A 19,168-nucleotide genomic window follows, 5' to 3' on the forward strand; every position below is an offset into this window, starting at 1 on the left:
CTAGGGCCACACCGTCCGGCCCGCACGCCCTCACGCCGCCGCTACTCCGCGGCACTGGCCCTCAGCTCCATCGCGCCGACGCCGCCCGGAAGCCGGGGCCGAGCAACTGCGCAGGCGCCTCAAGGTCCCGCCCCCGACCTCGCAGGCCGGCGGTGCGGAGCATGCGTGCTGGCCTTGGGCCGGGTTGAGAGGCACAGCACCGCCTGCGACGGGGCGGGGCTTGCCCAAGGTGCGCGCCCCTCCGCGAGTCTGGGGCTGTGAGTGGAGGAGGCCCTGGCTACATGGCTATTGTGGAAAGCGAGGTCCCTTCCGCGTGGTTGGGTCTCTGCCCTCAGCGCGCTTCGTGTGTGTGATAGGCAAGGTTTCCCGCCTCCCATCCCCGCATTTTTGACAAACTCAGAAGAGCTGCGAACAAAGCACCAAGGGAAACTCTTACAAGAGGCTACTTACTGTGAGGTGGCCTTCCAGAGATGGTGACAGTAGTGCTAGGGCATGCAGGGTGTGAGTAGCTAAGGTCTTCAGGGAGTGCGTCCCTGAGGAGGTGTTGCGGGGCTGAAGCAGAGAAGACGGGGCCACGTGGAGGTGTGACAGACAAGAGTTCCAGGCAGAGGGAAGGACACATACACAGACCCCAGCCCGGGACACGCTTGGTGGTTTTGAGAAGCAGAATGAATGTCAAGGTGGCTGCAGCAGCCAAGCAAGGGTCTCAGAATGCCGGTTAATGTCGTGAGACACCCAATCCCGAAAGAAAGAAGGAATAAGATAGGAACACCTTATTGACGAGACAGTCTTATCTGACTGGATCTACTTTCCTTCCAGAGGCAGATACTTCAGAGATTTAACAAGGGACCTTAATGTCTAGCAGGGGGAAAGGGTTGTAGTTTCCACCATCCTACCCGTTCACTGGGTGAGCCTAGGCAAGTCATCTCTCTCCGGGCTTTGTTCCTTTTTTGCTTAGCGAGGGTTGCAGATGTCAGTGTCAGGGGACAGGAGTGTAAATGAGTGGGCTGGACCATTATAAGGCATTGGGGAGGAATGGGGCCCGGGGAGACCCAAAGAGTTCATGTTTTACCAGAAGGGATTGCCAAATCTGATTTTGCAAGGGTAGCTGGTGAAAAAGAGAAGAGCAGCCCATCACGGCTAGGAGCTAGTTGGCACTCTCCCTCTAGAAGCCTTGGTATTGCTAGGAGCGGGCCTGGCACTATCAGCCAGGCTATGGTGTTATCCTGTCGAGCATAAACAATTCACAGAACTCCCAACATCAGACAAAGGCACTCTCTGATGGATTGAGAGAAAGACCATTTCATAATCATGTCTGAACACAAAAACAAGAATCACTGTCCAAACCACAAAAATGACCAAACATAACCCCTTCCCCCACAGTGGCAGTGNAATCCCTGACCCATTCCTCTAAATTCTAGATAGGAATTATTAAGATAACCAAAAAAGAATTATCCCCCGCCTCTTGACAGCTTCCGTCCTAGAGCAAATCTCCCCTTTCTCAAACCCTCCTTGAAAATCATCAAACACAAGCCCAAATCCTGTAATAAGTCCTTCCTAAAACACACGTGCTGAGATATCCATGATGGGGTTCCCCATGGTGTGCCATTGCCCCTGTGTAACTACAGGTGTGTTCCTGCTGGCCTTTGGCTGGAGGGCATTGTCAGAAATGGGGAATCCACAGAGATTCAGCTAAAGCCCTCACCACCTTGGACAGGAACCCTCAACTCTAGTAGTAATGGACATACCGGAGATCTCTTGTGTCTCTGATGTGCCATCCTGTCCATGCCTGGGAGCCAAGTTCTCACTATATTGAGCTCTGATATTTTGTTAAGACGCTTATGCTTTGGGATTATTTTGTTTTCCTTGGTATAAGGTCCCCATTGGTTTTTTGGTTATCCAATTAGATTTTTATTTTTCCTTAGTAAAATTGTTTTTGGGTTTTTTATACCTGCTCTTATGGTCTGTCCTTCTTGTCTAGTGTTTTAAATGGCATTTGTCTATAAGAGGAAATGTTTCTAGGGAAAGGACGGGTATGCAGCTCTGGATGTCTGAGGGCATCACAAACCTGTTACTGCTCAAACTCTAGTGATTGGCCACCACTTGTCCCTTTAAGAAGGGGTCATATAACTAGTTAGTATGCTTAAGTGTCATTTGTTACCAGAATGAAACAGACAAATCACTCCATCAACCAATGCCCAACTGTACTACAATGAGTCTGTACTACATTGAGTCTTAGAGTCTACGAAATTCAAAAGGTATGCTCGGACCAGTGTCTTTTGGATAAACTTTGCCCCAGATTGCCATTTTAAATTGCTACAAGGTCTTCCTCAGTTTTGTTTGTATCCTTGAAAACTTATTTGTTTCATTTCTTCTGACCAGAATCAGGACATTTTCTCTGGTCCTCGTCCATGAAAATTGGTCTTTGGCAACGTTCTGCAGATGCAGGGTCGCACAGCGCCATCCTTATGGATCTGTGTTGCAACTAAAACTGAGCCAAATACCTGCTTCCTTCTCACAATCACATTAACGTGTACCCTTATCTCTCTGACACTAGGGATGAGTTAGAATTGCAGTGACCCCTAACAAGATTATTTATTTGAGAAGTACCTCAGAACAAAAAAAGGAAAAAAATCTCCTGAGGAGATTATTTGGCAAAAGGATTATTTTATGGGGTGCCTGGTTGGCTCAGTCAGTGGGGCGTGCCACTCTTGATCTCAGGGTTGTGAGTTTAAGCTCCATATTGGATGTAGAGCCTACCTAAAAAGAGAGAGGGAGAGGGAGAGAGAGAGAGATTATTTTGTTTAACATAGGTGATTATTTCCTTGCCATACTTTGGAGATTAATAAATGCTGACTTTTTAATTGTATAGCTAGCTCTATTACATTGCCAAATGGCTTACTTATTTTTTTAAATAGGCTGGAATATCACTGTGTGTGTGTGTGTGTGTGTGTATTATGTCAAAATGTGCTTGTTTGTTTTTTACATTTAAACTGTTTTCCCTCTCCTTGCAGGAAAAACATGGATTAGCCTTTTAGAGTGATAATTTTATATTTGCCTTAAGTAGCTACCTCTCACTTTTTTGCTGTCCATTGTCTTCTCTTGGGAGACTTTAAAGATTAACTAGGAAATTATTCTGTTGAATGTGTGCACTTTAGAAATATCTAATCTAGTTAAACAAACATGTTTAAACTAATTGTTAAATTATATGTGTTTCCTTGGCACTGAAAAGTATATTTATGTAATAGGCTTTGTTATTATAGAATAAGATAAGAAAAGGCCTTAGTTCAAAGATAAAAGAAGAGCTTTTGGCATAATCCAATGTCTTTAAATTTGTCATGTAAAAATAATACCAGCACAAAATATTTTGCTTTATATAAGATCAGGGTCAGTCTTCTTATGATATAAACCTTCTTATATTTAATATTGATTTAAACAAATTTTTTAACGTTTTATTTATTTCTGAGAGAGAGAGACAGCGTGAGCAGGGGAGGGTCAGAGAGAGAGGGAGATACAGAATCTGAAACAGGCTCCAGGCCCTGAGCTAGCTGTAAGCACACAGCCCAACGTGGGGCTCAAACCCACAAACTGTGAGATCATGACCTGAGCCGAAGTCAGACACTTAACTGACTGAGCCATCCAGGAACCCCTAATATTGATTTTAAAAGTTAAGTAAAGTATCATAGTTTTCAGATATTATTTACCTTAAAATTTTTTCTTTTAAAAATAGTCACCATGTTGGGGCGCCTGGATGGTTCAGTCAGTTGAGTATCTGATTCTTCATTTTGGCTCAGTCATGATCCAAGGGTTATGGGATTGAGCTCCACATCGGGCTCTGTGTTCTGCATGGAGCCTGTTTAAGATTCTCTCTCCCTCTGCCCCTCTCCTCCATTCACTCTCTCTCTCTCTCTCGAATAAAAATAAAATAAAATAGTCACCATGCTGTACATTACATCTCTAGAACTTATTATCATATAATTGGAAGTTTGTACCTCTTGACCACCTTCATTCATTTCCCCTACCCCCAACCCCTGCCTCTTTCAACCAATCTGTTCTGTCTCTATGAGTTTTGGGGATTTTTTAGATCCCACATATAAGTGAAATATTATGATGTTTCTCTTTCTTTAACTTAATTCACTTAGCATAGTGCCTTCAAGTTCCATCCATCTCACAAATGGCAGAATTTCTCTCCTTTTTATGGCTGAATCATATTCCATTGAATATACATATCACATCCTCTTTATCCATTCATCTATCAATAGACAGTGGGTTGTTTTCATATCTTGGCTACTGTAGATAACCCCTTGGCTTCAATAAACATAGGAGTGCATATATCTTTTTGAATTAGTATTTTCATTCTTTGGATAAATAGCCAGCAGTGGAATTACTAAATCATATGGTATTTCTATTTTTAATTTTTGGAGGAGCCTCCATACTGTTTTCTACAGTGGTTACACCAATTTACATTCCCAATGCCTGTGCACGAGCGTTCCCGCTTCTCCACATTCTTGTCAACACTTGTGTTTTGTTTTGTTGTTTTTTTTTTATGTTTTATTTATTTCTGAGAGAGAGAGAGACAGCATGAACAGGGGAGGGTCAGAGAGAGAGGGAGATACAGAATCTGAAACAGACTCCAGGCTCTGAGCTAGCTGTCAGCACAGAACCCGATGCGGGGCTCAAACCCATGAGTGAGATCATGACCTGAGCTGAGGTCAGAGGCTTAACCAACTGAGCCACCCAGGCATCCCACATGTAATTATTTTTAAGCGCAAAATTGCTATGATAACTATCTATAAGAAGATCTATTTCCAAGACCTTAGATTCACAAGCATCTTCCCTTTATGTTCATGAAAAGTCTGAACAAGTATTAGGGGTTCTGGTCAATTATCAGACGGGGGTCATCAGAGGCCTATTGCTGATTTCAGTTTTTCATTAGATCCAATAGCCAAGGCATATCTACCTTGTCTAAGAGCTATGAAAACAACAGCAGACTGTGTAAAACTTTCTCCTGATTTAATTTATTTCTAAGGTCTCTGCTAACCACATGGTTCCCCATTCTAAAGATTCTTCTACTGACAGAAAACACTCAACACTTCTCAGCTGGTAGCCTATCTCCCTATGAAATACTATGATTTTCCTTTTATACATCATTGTCCATTACTGCAACCCTGTATATCAGACACCCTCCTTTTCTTACATGGAGGAGGAGACACCCATGGTTGTTTTTCTCTCTTAGGGAACGTAGATCCTGGAAGGACCTTCTAGAGATTTCCTTGTACACCCCTACTTTAATTGTGTTTGTTGATTAATCTTCTTTAAAAAGAAAAATACCAATATCAGAAATCATAGAGCTTAATGATGAAAGACTGAAAGCTTTTCCTCTAAGATCAGAAAAATAATGAGAATGCCTACTATTGCCATTTCTATTTAACATAGTACTGGAAGTCCTAGCCAGAGCAGTTAGGCAATAGAAAAATTAAAAGTCATCCAAATTGAAAATAAAAAGGTCATCCAAATTTGAAAGGAAGAAGTAAACTTTTTGTTATTCAAGGATGACATGATCTTATATGTAGAAAGCCCTAAAGAATCCACAAAAAACCCGCTAGAGCTAATAAAGAAATTTAACAAAGTATGCAATACAAAACTGACACACAAAAATCAGTTGTATTTCTATATACTAACAACGACCAATCTGAGAATGAAATTAAGAAAACAATTCCATTTACAATAGCATCAAAAATAATAAAATACTGGAGCACCTGGGTGGCTCAATCAGTTAAGCATTCGACTTCGGCTCAGGTCATGATCTCACTGTTTGTGAGTTCGAGCCTGCATCAGGCTCTGTGCTGACAGCTCAGAGCATGGAGCCTGCTTCAGATTCTGTCTCTACCCCTCCCCTGTTCTCTCTCTCTCTCTCTTTTTTCTCAAATATAAAATAAAGCATAAAAAAATTTTAATAATAAAATACTTAGGAATAAGCTTAACCAAGTAGACAAAGGGCTTGTACACTTAAAACTATAAAATGTTGCTGAAAGAACTTAAGGAAGACCCAAATAAATTGAAAGACATCCAAGTTTATGAGTTGGAAGACTTAATATTGTTAAGATGTCGAAACCACCCAAATTCATCTACAGATATATGCAGTCCCCTCTCAAAAGCCCAATGGTGATTTTTTGCAGAAATAGGACAATCCATCCTAAAATTCATATGGAATCCCAATGGACCCTGAATAGCCAAAATTATTTTGAATAGTAACAAAATTGGAGATCTCACACTTTCTGATTTCAAAATGGATCACAAAGCCATAGCAATTAAAAACAGTGTGGCACTGACATAAGGATAGATATATAGACCAATGGAATAAAATAGAGAGTCTAGAAATAAATCCTCAAACATATGGTTAAATGATTTTCAACAAGGATAACAACATCATTCAATGGGGAAAAGCTAGTCTTTTCAACAAATGGTATTGGGGAAAACTGGACATCCACATGCAAAAGAATGAAATTAACCCTTTATCTTACATCATATACAAAAATTAATTCAAAATGTGTGGAAGAACTAAATGTATGACCTGAAACTATACTCATAGGGGAAAGGCTTCATAATGTTGGATTCCGCAATGATTTCTTAAATAGGACACCAAAACCACAAACAAAAAGAAAGAAAAAAAATAGATGAATTGGACTACATAATAATTTATTTTTTATTTTTAAATCTTTTATTTATTTCTGAGAGAGAGAGAGAGAGAGAGAGAGAGTGTGAGCAGGGGAGGGTCAGAGAGAGAGGGAGATACAGAATCTGAAACAGGCTCCAGGCTCTGAGCTGGCAGTCAGCACAGAGCCTGATGCGGAGCTCGAACCCATGAACCATGAGATCATGACCTGAGCCAACTTAACCAACTGAGCCACCCAGGCACCCCTAAAAATTTAAAATTCTGTGCATCAAAGGACACAATCAACAGAATGAAGACAGAACCCGTGGAATGAGAGGGAATATTTGCCAATCCAGTATCTGCTAAAGAGTTAATATCAGGAATATATAAAGAACTCCTACAATTCAACAACAGCAACAACAAAAAAATTAACGTGATTAAAAAATGGGCATGGGGTGCCTGGGTGGCTCAGTCGGTTGGGCAGCCGACTTCAGCTCAGGTCATGATCCCACTGTTTGTGGGTTCAAACCCCGCATTGGGCTCTGTGCTGACAGATAGCTCAGAGCCTGGAGGTTGTTTCAGATTCTGTGTCTCCCTCTCTCTCTGACCCTCCCTTTCTCACACTGTCTCTCTCTCTCTCTCAGAAATACATTTTTTTTAAGTTAAAAAAATTTTAAAAATGGGCAAAGCACTTGAATAGATATTTTTCCAAAGAACATATACAAATGACAAAAAAAAAACCATGAAAAGATACTCAACATTACTAATCATTAGGGGAATGCAAATCAAAACCAGTTAGTTACCACTTCATATCTATCAGGAGAGCTACTATAAAAAGGAGATGGATAGCAAATATTGGCAAGAAAGTGGCAAAATTAGAATCCTTGTACACTGCTGGTAGGAATAGAAATTTGTGCAGCCCTGTGATAGATAGTATTATGATTCTTTAAAAATTAAAAATAGACCTACCATATGACTCAGGAATTCCACTTCTGGATATATATCCAAAAGAATTGAAAGCAGAGTATTAAAGAGATATTTGTACTCCTGTATTTATAGCAGCATATTCACAAGAGCTAAACAGTAGGAAAAAACCCAAGTGCTCATCAACAGATGAACGGACAGACCAAATATGGTATCTACGTACAATGAAATATTATTTAGCCTTAAAAAGGAAGGAAATTCTGATATATGCTCTAATATGGTGAACCTTGAGGACATCACGCTAAGTGAAATAAGCCAGTCACAAAAGACAAATACTGTACGATTCCACTGATAGAGGTACTAGAGTAGTCAAGTTCATAGAGACAGAAAGTAGAATGGTGGTTGCCAGGGGTTGGGGGAAAGAGGAAAGGAGAGCCATTTATTTAATGGGTACAGAGTTTCTGTTTTGCAAGATGAACAAAGTTCTGGAGATGGATGGTTGTGATAGTTGCACAATGTGAATGTACTTAACACTACTGAATAGTACCTTAAAATGTACTAAACTATACATTTTAAATGTACTAAACCTAAAAATGGCTAAGATCGTAAGCCAGAAGATAAGATTTATCTTATGTGTATTTTACCACAATTAACAATTTAAGAAAGAAAGAAGTATATGGGACACCTGGGTGGCTCATTTGGTTGAGCATCAGTTGGTTTCGGCTCAGGTCATGATCTCACGGTTTGTGGGTTTGAGCTCCACACTAGGCTATGCACTGGCGGTGCGGAACCTGCTTGGGATCCTCTCTCTCCCTCTCTCTCAGCCCCTCTCCCCAACTTGTGCTTTCTTGCTCTCTCTCTCTCTCAAGATAAATAAACTTAAATTTTTTAAACATTTATTCATTTTTGAGAGACAGAGTGTGAGTGGGGGAGGGGCAGAGAGAGAGGGAGACAGAGTCTGAAGCAGGTTCCAGGCTCTGGGCTGTCAGCACAGACCCCAAAGTGGGGCTCGAACTCACAGACCGTGAGATCATGACCTGAGCCGATGTTGCACGCTCAATCGACTGAGCCACCCAGGTGTCCCAGTAAATAAATTAACTTAAAAAAAATAAAGAAAATTTTTAAAAATCCAAGCAGTCTATGGTGTCACAATCTTGGATTTGTCCTTGTAAGCTTGTTTCAGAGCTTAAATCAGTTCAGATGGTAAATGAATTACCTTCACCCAGACCTGCAAGCTGATGAAAGATAATAAAACAAAAATTTATACTGATAGTGGGTTTATACTTTTAGGTTAATTCATGATAATAATTCATTTCAAAATGCATCGGAAACAGACATTCTAAGTTAGAAAACCTGTGTGGCTTTATCTCATAAAATTGAACACTCATATATGCTATCGTGCAGGTTCTGGGCCTGTTTGCCTTTGGAGCCACTCCGCATAGTCCCCTGCGATGCGCAGTTTTATGGCTGGGTGACTGCTACAGGCTACCCATCTCAAGCAGCCCTGTTAGCTGGCTTCCAGTTGGGTTCAAGCAATGGAAGGCAATGGAGGAAGAATATAAAGCAGAAGTAAGGGAGAAGCCAGGGTATTTCTCTACCAGCACCCTTCTCCACCCTCACTCCCATTCCCACGTCAGGTAGTATACCCTGTGATGATTGTAGCTGTCACACGGTCTCCCACAGGAGAGCCTGGCCGTGATTCCAGCTTCTACAGGTGACCCTGACCCTAGGATCTGGTAACACTAAATTTTGTCCCTCTATCCTAAGAGTGGTAATAGCTTTCTGCTATTGTTAATTTTTGGAGGAGCTTCCCACCTCCTGGTGGGCTTCTCAGCCATTGGTTATCATATTACTCAGTAATAAAAAGGAACAAATTATTGAAACATGTAACAAATTAGACCTCAAGGTCACTTACATAAAATTATTTTATTTTTTTATGGGGGGGATGAGTAGGGGAAGCAGAGAGTGAGAGAATCTCAAGCAGGCTCCGTGCTCAGCACGGAGCCCTATGTGGGGCTCCATCCCACAGCCCTGGGTTCATGACCTGAGCCTAAATCAAGAGCCAGATGCTCAGCCAACTGAGACCCCAGGTACCCCTCACTTACATAACATTGTAGAAATGACAAAGTCATTGAAATGGAGAACAGATTAGTGGTTGCCAAAGATTAAGATAGGGATCGGGTAGGGAGAAAGGATGAGTGTGACTATAAGGGATAATTTGAGGGATCTTTATGGTGATACAATGGTTCTGTATCTTGATGGTGGTAGTGGTTACATAAATCTACACGTGATAAAATTCAGTATGTGCACAGAACTGTATATACACAGACACAAATGAATGCATATAAAACTAATGAAATCTGAATAGTCTGTGGATTGTACCAGTATCAGTTTCCTGATTGTGACATTGCACCACAGTTATGTAAGATGTTACCATTAGGATTGTTACCATTTCTTTGGGTAAATGCCCAGCAGTAGAATTACTGGAATTACTTGTGAATATGTTGTTATTTCCAAATAAAAACTTATTAAAATTTTAAAAAGGAACAGAGATTTCCTGACATCTCCCTCTAAAATGGACAGCAAATTAAGAACTTTTAGATGTTTGGGGTGCCTGGGTGGCTCAGTGGGTTAAGCATCTGACTTTGGCTCGGGTCATGATCTCACGGTTTGTGAGTTCAAGCCCCACATCAGGCTCTGTGCTGCTGGCTTAGAGCCTGGAACCTGCTTTAGATTCTGTATCTCCCTCTCTCTCTGCCCCTCCACCACTCATGCTCAGTCTCTCTCCATCAAAAATAAATAAACATTAAAAAAAAATTTTTGTGGCGGGGGGGCGCCTGGGTGGCTCAGTCAGTTAAGCATCCGACTTTGGCTCAGGTCATGATCTCGTGGTTTGTGGGTTTGAGCCCCGAGTCAGGCTCTATGCTAACAGCCAGCTCAGAGCCTGGAGACTGTTTCAGATTCTGTATCTCCCTCTCTCTCTGACCCTCCCCTGTTCACGCTGTCTCTCTCTCTCAGAAATAAATAAAACATTAAAAATTAAAAAAAATTTTTTTAACTTTTAGATGTTTTGTTGTTATCTAAGAGGTAAGCAGAGTCAAAATGGAGTTTAGCATGAATGCTTCTTGATACTGACCATATAGCAGAGATAAATTGACAACACTAAACCAACATGGGTGGGGGCATCTTTCAGGGAATTGCAGAGAATGCTTCCAATGCATGCCCTAATTGCCAATGACATATTCCCTGCAAGACTATCTATAAAGGTAGGACATAAACAGAAACCAAAGCCTCCAAAGCCCTGTGAACACTTCCAGATGAACCATGAGTGTTCTGGTTATTGTTGTTTATTCTCAGGATGAATTAAGCCTTTCTCTTACTGAAGAGCTATGTACCTACTAGTGGAGAAAAAAAATTACTTGATTAAAAAATTCCCAAAGTTAGTGGCAGGGGGTGTGTGTGTCTCAATTTATCTCTGGCAACAGAAACACATGTTTCACTGCTACCATTATTTTCTTAATTTCTCTTACTCAGAAAATAAACTCTTCATATCATCCATTATCTTCAGCAAAAATGAAAGAACTAAAGGAATTAGAAAGCTCATAATTATCAGAACTCTGAAACCTCAAGCTTTGTCATTGCACTTTACAAGATCAATTCCCGCCAGGATTCACAAGTTATTTCCTTCTGAGTTACTGGTCCCATGCATTTGGGAATTACGTCTAATCCTAGACTGATCCTGCTATAAACTTGCATGACTAATTTCTGCAGGGACTCAGTTAATACCTCCAGACTTACCACTGATAAGTATTTCCAAAACACCCCACCTAAGCAGTCTGCATGATCTGATACCTAGAGGTTCGGTCTTCTGGAAAAGAATGAAAAACAGTAACACAACAACTGCCCTTGATCCTCTACAAAAAGGACCTTTAACAGATACCTGATATAATAATAAACTCCAAATTGTTGGTCCTGGGGCTCATATTTCCCAACTAAAAAGACATATATCTCTTTCTCCTGAGTACTGGCATCTAGTCCAGTAGGGGACCTCAAAATGAGGATTCTTAGCATTTCTCTAGAAGTTTATAACTGTGGCCAGCTTCTGTCCTAGGTGATGGAACAGGATGCTTCTGCAGAAGACAACAGCACAAGATTAATTTTTTTAGTTCTTCTGTATCCTTTTCCATTCCCTTTGTTTTCCTAGTAAGCTTACCTGTTATTGTCTTTAACATCACCTCTTTAACTGACTAATGCTTTCTTAATATGATTTTCTATATCTTCACTCTGTTACTTTTGACCCCTAGTGGTTTCTTTTTGGTACTTATGAAAAAAAAATGCTGGTGTATATTTCTCAGACCTTAGCTACTGCTCTAAATTGTTTTTAACAGATCAGTAGGCAGTATTTAATTGTTTTACAATGGACACATTACAAAAACATTAAAATCACACATTAAATGTTATCTGTCACTAATCTAAGTACAACACACCATTTTAAATGTATTCTTTTCCATTTTTAGAATAGAAATGACATACAATGTTATTATATTAGTTGCAGGTGTACAACATAGTGATTGGACAATTCTATACATTACTCAGTGCTCATCACAATAATATGGGGTAGCCACCATCCAACAATATACAGTATTAACTGCATAATTATTGACTACATTCCCTATGCTGTTCTTTTCATCTGCATGACTTATTTATGTCATAACTGGAAAGTTTGTACCTCTTAATCTCCTTCACCTATTTTGCCCGCCCCTCCCCCTCTGGCAACCACCAGTTTATTGTCTGTATTCATGAGTCTGCTTCTGGTTTTCTGTTTGTTCATTTACTCTGTTTTTTAGATGTTACATATAAGTGAAATTATATGGTATTTGTCTTTCTCTGTCTGACTTCTTTCACTTAGTATAATGCCCTCTAGATCCATCTATATTGTTACAAATGACAAGATCTCATTCTTTTATACGGCTAGGTAATATTTCATTATGTATATATACCACATCTTTATCCATTCATCTATTGGTGAACACTTAGGTTCTATATCTTGGCTATTGCAATGTTGCAATAAACATAGGGATACATATATCTTTTTGAATTAGTGTTTTCATTTTCTTTGGGTAAATGCCCAGCAGTGCAGTTACTGGATTGTATAGTATTTCTATTTTTAATTTTTTTTAAAATATTTTTATTTATTTTTAGGAGAGAGAGAGAGACAGCGTGAGCAGGGGAGGGTCAGAGAGAGAAGGAGATACAGACTCTGAAACAGGCTCCAGGCTCTGAGCTGGCAGTCAGCACAGAGCCCGATGCGGGGCCCGAACCCACCCCACGAACCGCAAGATCATGACCTAAGCGAAAGTCGGACGCTTAACCGACTAAGCCACCCAGGCGCCCCTCTATTTTTAATTTTTTGAGGAACTTCCATCCTGTTTTCCAATTCACATTCCCACCAACATTGCATGAGGGTTACCTTTTTTTTTCCATGTCCACACCAACACTTGTTATTTGTATTGCTCTGAATTTAACTCATTGTTGGATCTGTTGCCTCTCTAGCTAATCTTGCTGACAAAACAAAACAAAACAAAACAAAAATTCAGAAGGGGTGCCTGGGTGGCTCAGTCGGTTGGGCCTCCGACTTTGGCTCAGGTCATGATCTCACAGCTCGTGGGTTCGAGCCCTGCATTGGGCTCTATGCTGACAGCTCAGAGACTGGAGCCTCCTTCTGATTCTGTGTCTCTCCCCCCTCACTCTACCCTTCTCCCACTTGCAATCTCTCTCTCTCTCTCTCAAATATAAATAAAACATTAAAAAAAAAAACCTTCAGAAGGTAGAATTCCTTCCACAAATCCCTTATAGTCTTGACTTTTTCTTACATAATTAATTCTAAGGTTTAGTCTTATAAAATTTGGACCTAAACAAAATGCTTTTGCTGAAGTCATTATAACCCTACTAGTAAAACCTAGGTTATCAGGAATGGGAACTAATGGTAGGGCTATTCTTGCCACGGACACTCTAACCTACTTACAGTAATTATGTAACTCCACTCAAGGAATCTGTCTACCTCGGGGCACCTGGGTGGCTCAGGCAGTTGAGCGTCTGACTTTGGCTCAGGTCATGATCTCATGGTTTGTGCGTTCGAGCCCCTCGTCGGGCTCTGTGCTTACAGCCAGCTCAGAGCCTGGAGCCTGTTTCAGATTCTGTATCTCCCTCTCTCTCTGACCCTCCCCTGCTCACGCTCTCTCTCTCTGTCTCTCTCTCTCTGAAATAAATAAAAAACATTAAAAAAAAAAAGGAATCTGTCTACCTCAATAGTTCAAAAGTTGGATACGCTTATTTTGATAAATGATATTTATCTCCCAGTACAACCTATGCCTTCCTGGGATCATGCATCTTGTTCAGACATCAAGCTTTTACCTGCTGCTACACACTAACTTATCCTGCATATTCAGGGTAACTGTTAGAGCCTTTCAGACATTTTCAACAACCACCTTTCCAGTGGATCTTGCTTCCTGAGAATGGTACTGAGAAATCTCTGAAATGAGACAAGAATAGGCTACTCAGATAAATTCCCAGGAGAGATAACCTACTCCCTTATCATGCATATGATATGAGCTGCACTTCCCAGAGAGGGAAAATACTACTGGAAAAGAGGATCCAAAACTTGTCTCTAACCTCAGCAGACATCACAAATGATACATCTACTTAGAAACTCAACAACCAATTTAAATTTGAATTTATTAACCAGGGTGAAAGTTATGCTTCCACAAACACTTCTTGCTGCACCTGTAAAATACAAGTCAAGTAGAACAGTCTGTGACTATGCTAAAAGAAGTCACTTTAGGGGGACCTAGGTGGCACAGTCAGTTAAGCAACTGACTCTTGATTTTGGCTCAGGTCATGATCTCGTGGTTGTGGGATTGAGCCCTGTGTGGGGCTCAGTGCTAGGCATGGAACCTGCTTGGGAATCTCTCTCTCCCTCTCTCTCTTACCCTCATCCTTGTCTCTCTCTCTAAATAAATAAATAAACATTAAAATAAAGAAGAAGTCACTTCAATCTCTANCCCCTCATCCTTGTCTGTCTCTCTCTCTAAATAAATAAATAAACATTAAAATAAAGAAGAAGTCACTTCAATCTCTAAAAAAAGACAAGCTGGGCTTTTGGACATGGTTTCATTGCCTGGGTTTGATACCCTGGGCCCCTGTCTTCAGGACCTATTACAAGAAGTAATAGTTTAATAGAAACTAGTTTGCTTCTGGTAATCTCCCGTAACATAGTTGGCTGATGCACCATTTTCAGAGTCTTTCTTAAAAGTACTTATTTATTTTGTGAGAGGAGCAAGAGTGAGCGGGGTAGGAGTAGAGAGAGGGAGAGAGAGAATCCTAAGCAGGCTCTGCGCTGACAGTGCAGAGACCGACGTGGGGTTTGATATCAGGAACTGTGAGATCATGACCTGAGCTGAAATCAAAAGTTGGATGATGCTCAACCAACTGAGCCACCCAAAAGCCCCTTGTCTTCAGAGTCTTAAATGCTACTGTGTAACCAAAATCAAGTCAGAGGATTCAACAACTCTTGCTGTAACAAAAGGAAAAGGTGAGACTGACCTAAGTTGAATTATAGATGTTCTCTTGGGAATCTCCTAATGAGCAAAATCTTGGCAATACTGAAGAGCTGCGTAGTAGACTAAAATCCTAAGGCCTAATTCCATGGACCCTTGCCCAAGAGGGAAACTGAGAAAGAGAAAGCATCTTCTGACAGCCTGGAGCTGGCCTGGCACTATCATCTAGGCTTTGGTGTTGATAGAATTGATGTTGATAGAATTTGGTGTTGAGGTATGACACTCAAAGCTAAACTGTGGTTTTCTCTTGATGAATAAACAATTTCACAAAACACTAACATGACAAGGCTACCACAGTGATGGATCAAGGCAAAAACAAGACCATTCTATCATAACTGAACACTGACAAAAACAAGCATTATCCAAACAGAAATGACCAAATAATCTCCATTCTGGCTAAGATGAGGATTATGCTCCTTTATCAATGATAGCTTTAGTCTTACTCTTTTCTTCCCACCTTTATTTATTTTTTAAGTGTATTTTAAAATTTATTTTGAGAGAGAAAGTGAGGAAGGGGCAAAGAGAGACAGGGAGAGAATCCCAAGCAGGCTCGGTGGTGTCAGCACAGAGACTGCTTGCAGGGCTTGATCCCATGAGCTGCAAGATCATGACTTCAGCCAAAATCAAGTGACGGGTGTTTAACTGAGTGAGCCACCCAGGCACCCCTCTTCCCACCTTTTATATAAAAAAATTTAAGATACCCAGTCATAGAACTATCCCCATTTCCTCATAGCCTTCAAACCAGAGCAAAGCCCGTATCCTTGGGTCTTCCCCAGAAACTTAACCCAAGCTCAAGTCCTATACGAAGTCATTTATAACATCTTCATATACTGAAATACCCTACAACTTCCCATATTTTGTGGTCTCCCTCAATGCAGGGAGTCAATAAACCCAACTTTGTTCAATTATTGGTTGCCTTTGAAAGGAGGGCATTGTCACTGGAAATTGGCTTTGTTTGTTTTCACCGAAAGACACTGATTTTTTTTTTTAAGTTAACTCAAATTAAGTTTTAAAATGTCTGAAATCATATATAACAGGTCTATGGGTTTGATTTGGCCCGAGGGCTGCCAGTTTACAACCTTTTAGTTGGATGGTCTCCCTTCTGGATGTAAAGATTAATATTATAAATAGTTAACAGCCATTAAGTACCTAAGTGAACCAGGGATTGAACACATACTTTCACATGTAACTGTTTTATTTAATGTTCTTTTCTGCATAAGTCATTCAGAACTCTCTGAATTCTATTCATGCTGTGCCATTTGCAAGGTTGCCCACTGCATGTTTGACTATAAATGAGGTCAAATCCCTATTTTACAGGAAGATGCTGATGTATACCTACTCTCTTCCCACTGTGAGCCTGTAGCCATAGGAACTGTGATCAAGTACACAATAACACCTCCGTGATCAAATCTCTGGGGAACAAAGTTCATTTAATGAAGCTGGTCTGACTACAGAGCAATCTGGGGGACTTCCTGGGCTTCTCAGCAGTGTGCCGCCTCCTGACTTTCAGCTGGCTTTGGAGGAAGAGAAAGTGGAGCTGTCGCAGGTATGGGCTTCTTATTGGGAGCTAGGACTGGGGCAGGCAGAAAAGGGTTATGGGGGAACATCTTTTGGGCATGCTTCTTCGGAGGAGAAAGCAGAAGAAGGGGCTTGTATACCAGGTAGCATAGTCTCTGAGAGCTTTACCAGTACTGTGAGTGTATGAATTGTGCCTAGAATATAGAAGGATTCACCCAGAGCATTGGCTAGAATCTTTAAGGATCCTTCCAGCACTAGAATCATAGGAGCAAGGGACCAAATTCTATGACATCTTTGGCTTGTGAAAATGGGAGGAAACAGAAAAAGCTTTAGGCTAAGCGCCCCCATTAACTCACTTCCCCTTCTGTATCCTTGCCATTTCCCACACAACATGTCCTTTACTCTATTCTCCAAAAAGCCCAGGGACCTATGCCTTCCTTTGACTGCCTAAGGTGAGCCCTGGGAGTCTTAAACCCATAAAACCCCTATCTTTCCCCTTTTCTCTGCTATTTGGACCCAAGTTTCTGCCTTAATTTCCCCGAATGACAAAGCAGTCTCCCCAGGACTGGCACTAGCTCCCCTGGCCAATGCTGGCCCCTGGAGTCAAGACTGTCTTCCTATGCTCATAACGTCAGGCTGAGCCTTGCTGTAAGAAACTGATTACTCAGAACCACATTCTGAATATAGCCACTATAGAGACTATCTGACTGCCTCTCATGTACTATATGGATCCGAACAGCCTGAATCCAGATGCTTTGGACACAGTCCTGTGGCTCATGGCCACATCTCTCAAGGAGTGGCTCTATGCAGGACCAGGGTCCCAGCCCAGGTCTCCAGCCTCAGTCTTGTCCTCTTTCTCACCAGACCATTCTACTGACAAGAGGTCTCTCCGGCCAAGCCGCTCATTTTGAAAGAGATGACTAAAAAGAAAAAGAAAAGAAAAAAAGATGAGATAAAGACAGAGACAGAGAGGAGAGAGATGTGTTGAGGACAGAGGCTCCTAAAAGAGATCTGTCATTTTTCAATCAATCAATCACCCAAGGCATAATGGAGGGCTACGTGTCTTCTCCATCCTTGTCCAACATGCACCTTTGAGTCTTATTTTATTAATTAGAAAAGTTTTAATTCCTATTGAAAATATGATACACACGATAAAAAATTCCAACAGTAACAGAATATGCAGTATAAAATTCATTTCCTCCTGACCCTGACCCCTAGTTCTCTTCTCCAGAGGCAGCCCCTGTTTAGAGTTTCTTCTTTATCTTTACAAAACATACTATACATATACAAGTACATGTGCATCTAATCTCCTTTTTGTGAAACACATATATTAACATACTTTATCTTTTCCTACATTATACTGTTTTCACCTGAATAAGCTCCACTTGAGACTTATTTCAGGTCTGCACATGTAGATATTTAGTAGCTACATCATATTCTTTTAGGGCCCTACTGAGGGGACAATTCCATTGGTGTTCTTTGTTTTGATGGTATAAACAATGCTGCAACGAATATCTTTGTAATACTTCTTGAAATACATGAATGAGTAAGTTTGTCAGATAAATTCCTAAAGGTAAAGGTCAAAGGTTATGTTCATCTTGACAGATATTTTCACTTTGTCCTGCAGAAAACTTAAATCAATTTGGACTCCCATCTACCCTGAGGGTGGGCCTATTTTCCCATGCCGTCACCAATAGGGTCTTTCCAGGCATTTGATCTTGGTGTGGCTTTATTAGTTTATTCATCAAAATGATGCAGATTCTTGTCAGGCCCTGAGCTGAGCACAAGAATGTAGACATGAATAGGACAAGTCCCGAACCTTGCCCTCACAATTTAGACAAGCAAACTTGTCTAAAGTATTATCTGGAAAGTGCAACGGTAGTACAAGGTACAAAGGTAGCACAACAAAGGAAGGGGTTGATTTCATCTGTTTGAGGGAGAGTGGGGTCTGTTCACAGCAAGGGAAAGCTTGGTGAAGAACCGGATAACTGAGATAAGTTTTGAAGAATGCATTTATTTAACAAATATGTCTTACGTGCCTGCTATGTGCCAGGCACTGTTGTGGATTCTTTAGGATCTATTAGTGACAAAAATTCCTGCCTCATGAAGCTGATCTCCTAGCAAGTCAATAACCAGTAGAGATAATAAATAAGCACATTATATCACATGTTACAATGTGACAGGCATTATGGAAAGATAAAAAAGCAAAATAGGCTAAGGGGATAAGGAGTATCCGTGGTAGAGTGGGATGTGAATAGCAATTTTAAGTAAGATAGTCAGGTAGACCTTGTCAAGGGGGTGATTCTTTTTCATGTTTTATTCACTTTTGAGAGACAGAGACAGAGACAGAGACAGTGTGTGATCAGAGAGGGGCAGAGAGAGAGGGAAACACGGAATCTGAGGCAGGCTCCAGGCTCTGAGCTGTCAGCTCAGAGCTGACTGCGGGGCTCGAACC

General features: G+C 40.9%; 1 long non-coding RNA gene across 1 annotated transcript in view; it reads right to left on the bottom strand.

Moving 5' to 3' along the window:
• Positions 1-2,590: 2,590 nt before the first annotated feature.
• The window catches only part of LOC144228550 (uncharacterized), a 32,573-nt gene continuing 15,995 nt past the window's right edge, over positions 2,591-19,168 (bottom strand). The window contains exon 3 of the long non-coding RNA XR_013334219.1: positions 2,591-2,760. This is a non-coding gene — a long non-coding RNA (uncharacterized LOC144228550). The remainder of the gene's footprint in view (positions 2,761-19,168) is intronic.

Source organism: Crocuta crocuta, unplaced genomic scaffold, assembly GCF_008692635.1.
Source record: "Crocuta crocuta isolate KB4526 unplaced genomic scaffold, BGI_CrCroc_1.0 scaffold73, whole genome shotgun sequence".
Taxonomy (NCBI): domain Eukaryota; kingdom Metazoa; phylum Chordata; class Mammalia; order Carnivora; family Hyaenidae; genus Crocuta; species Crocuta crocuta.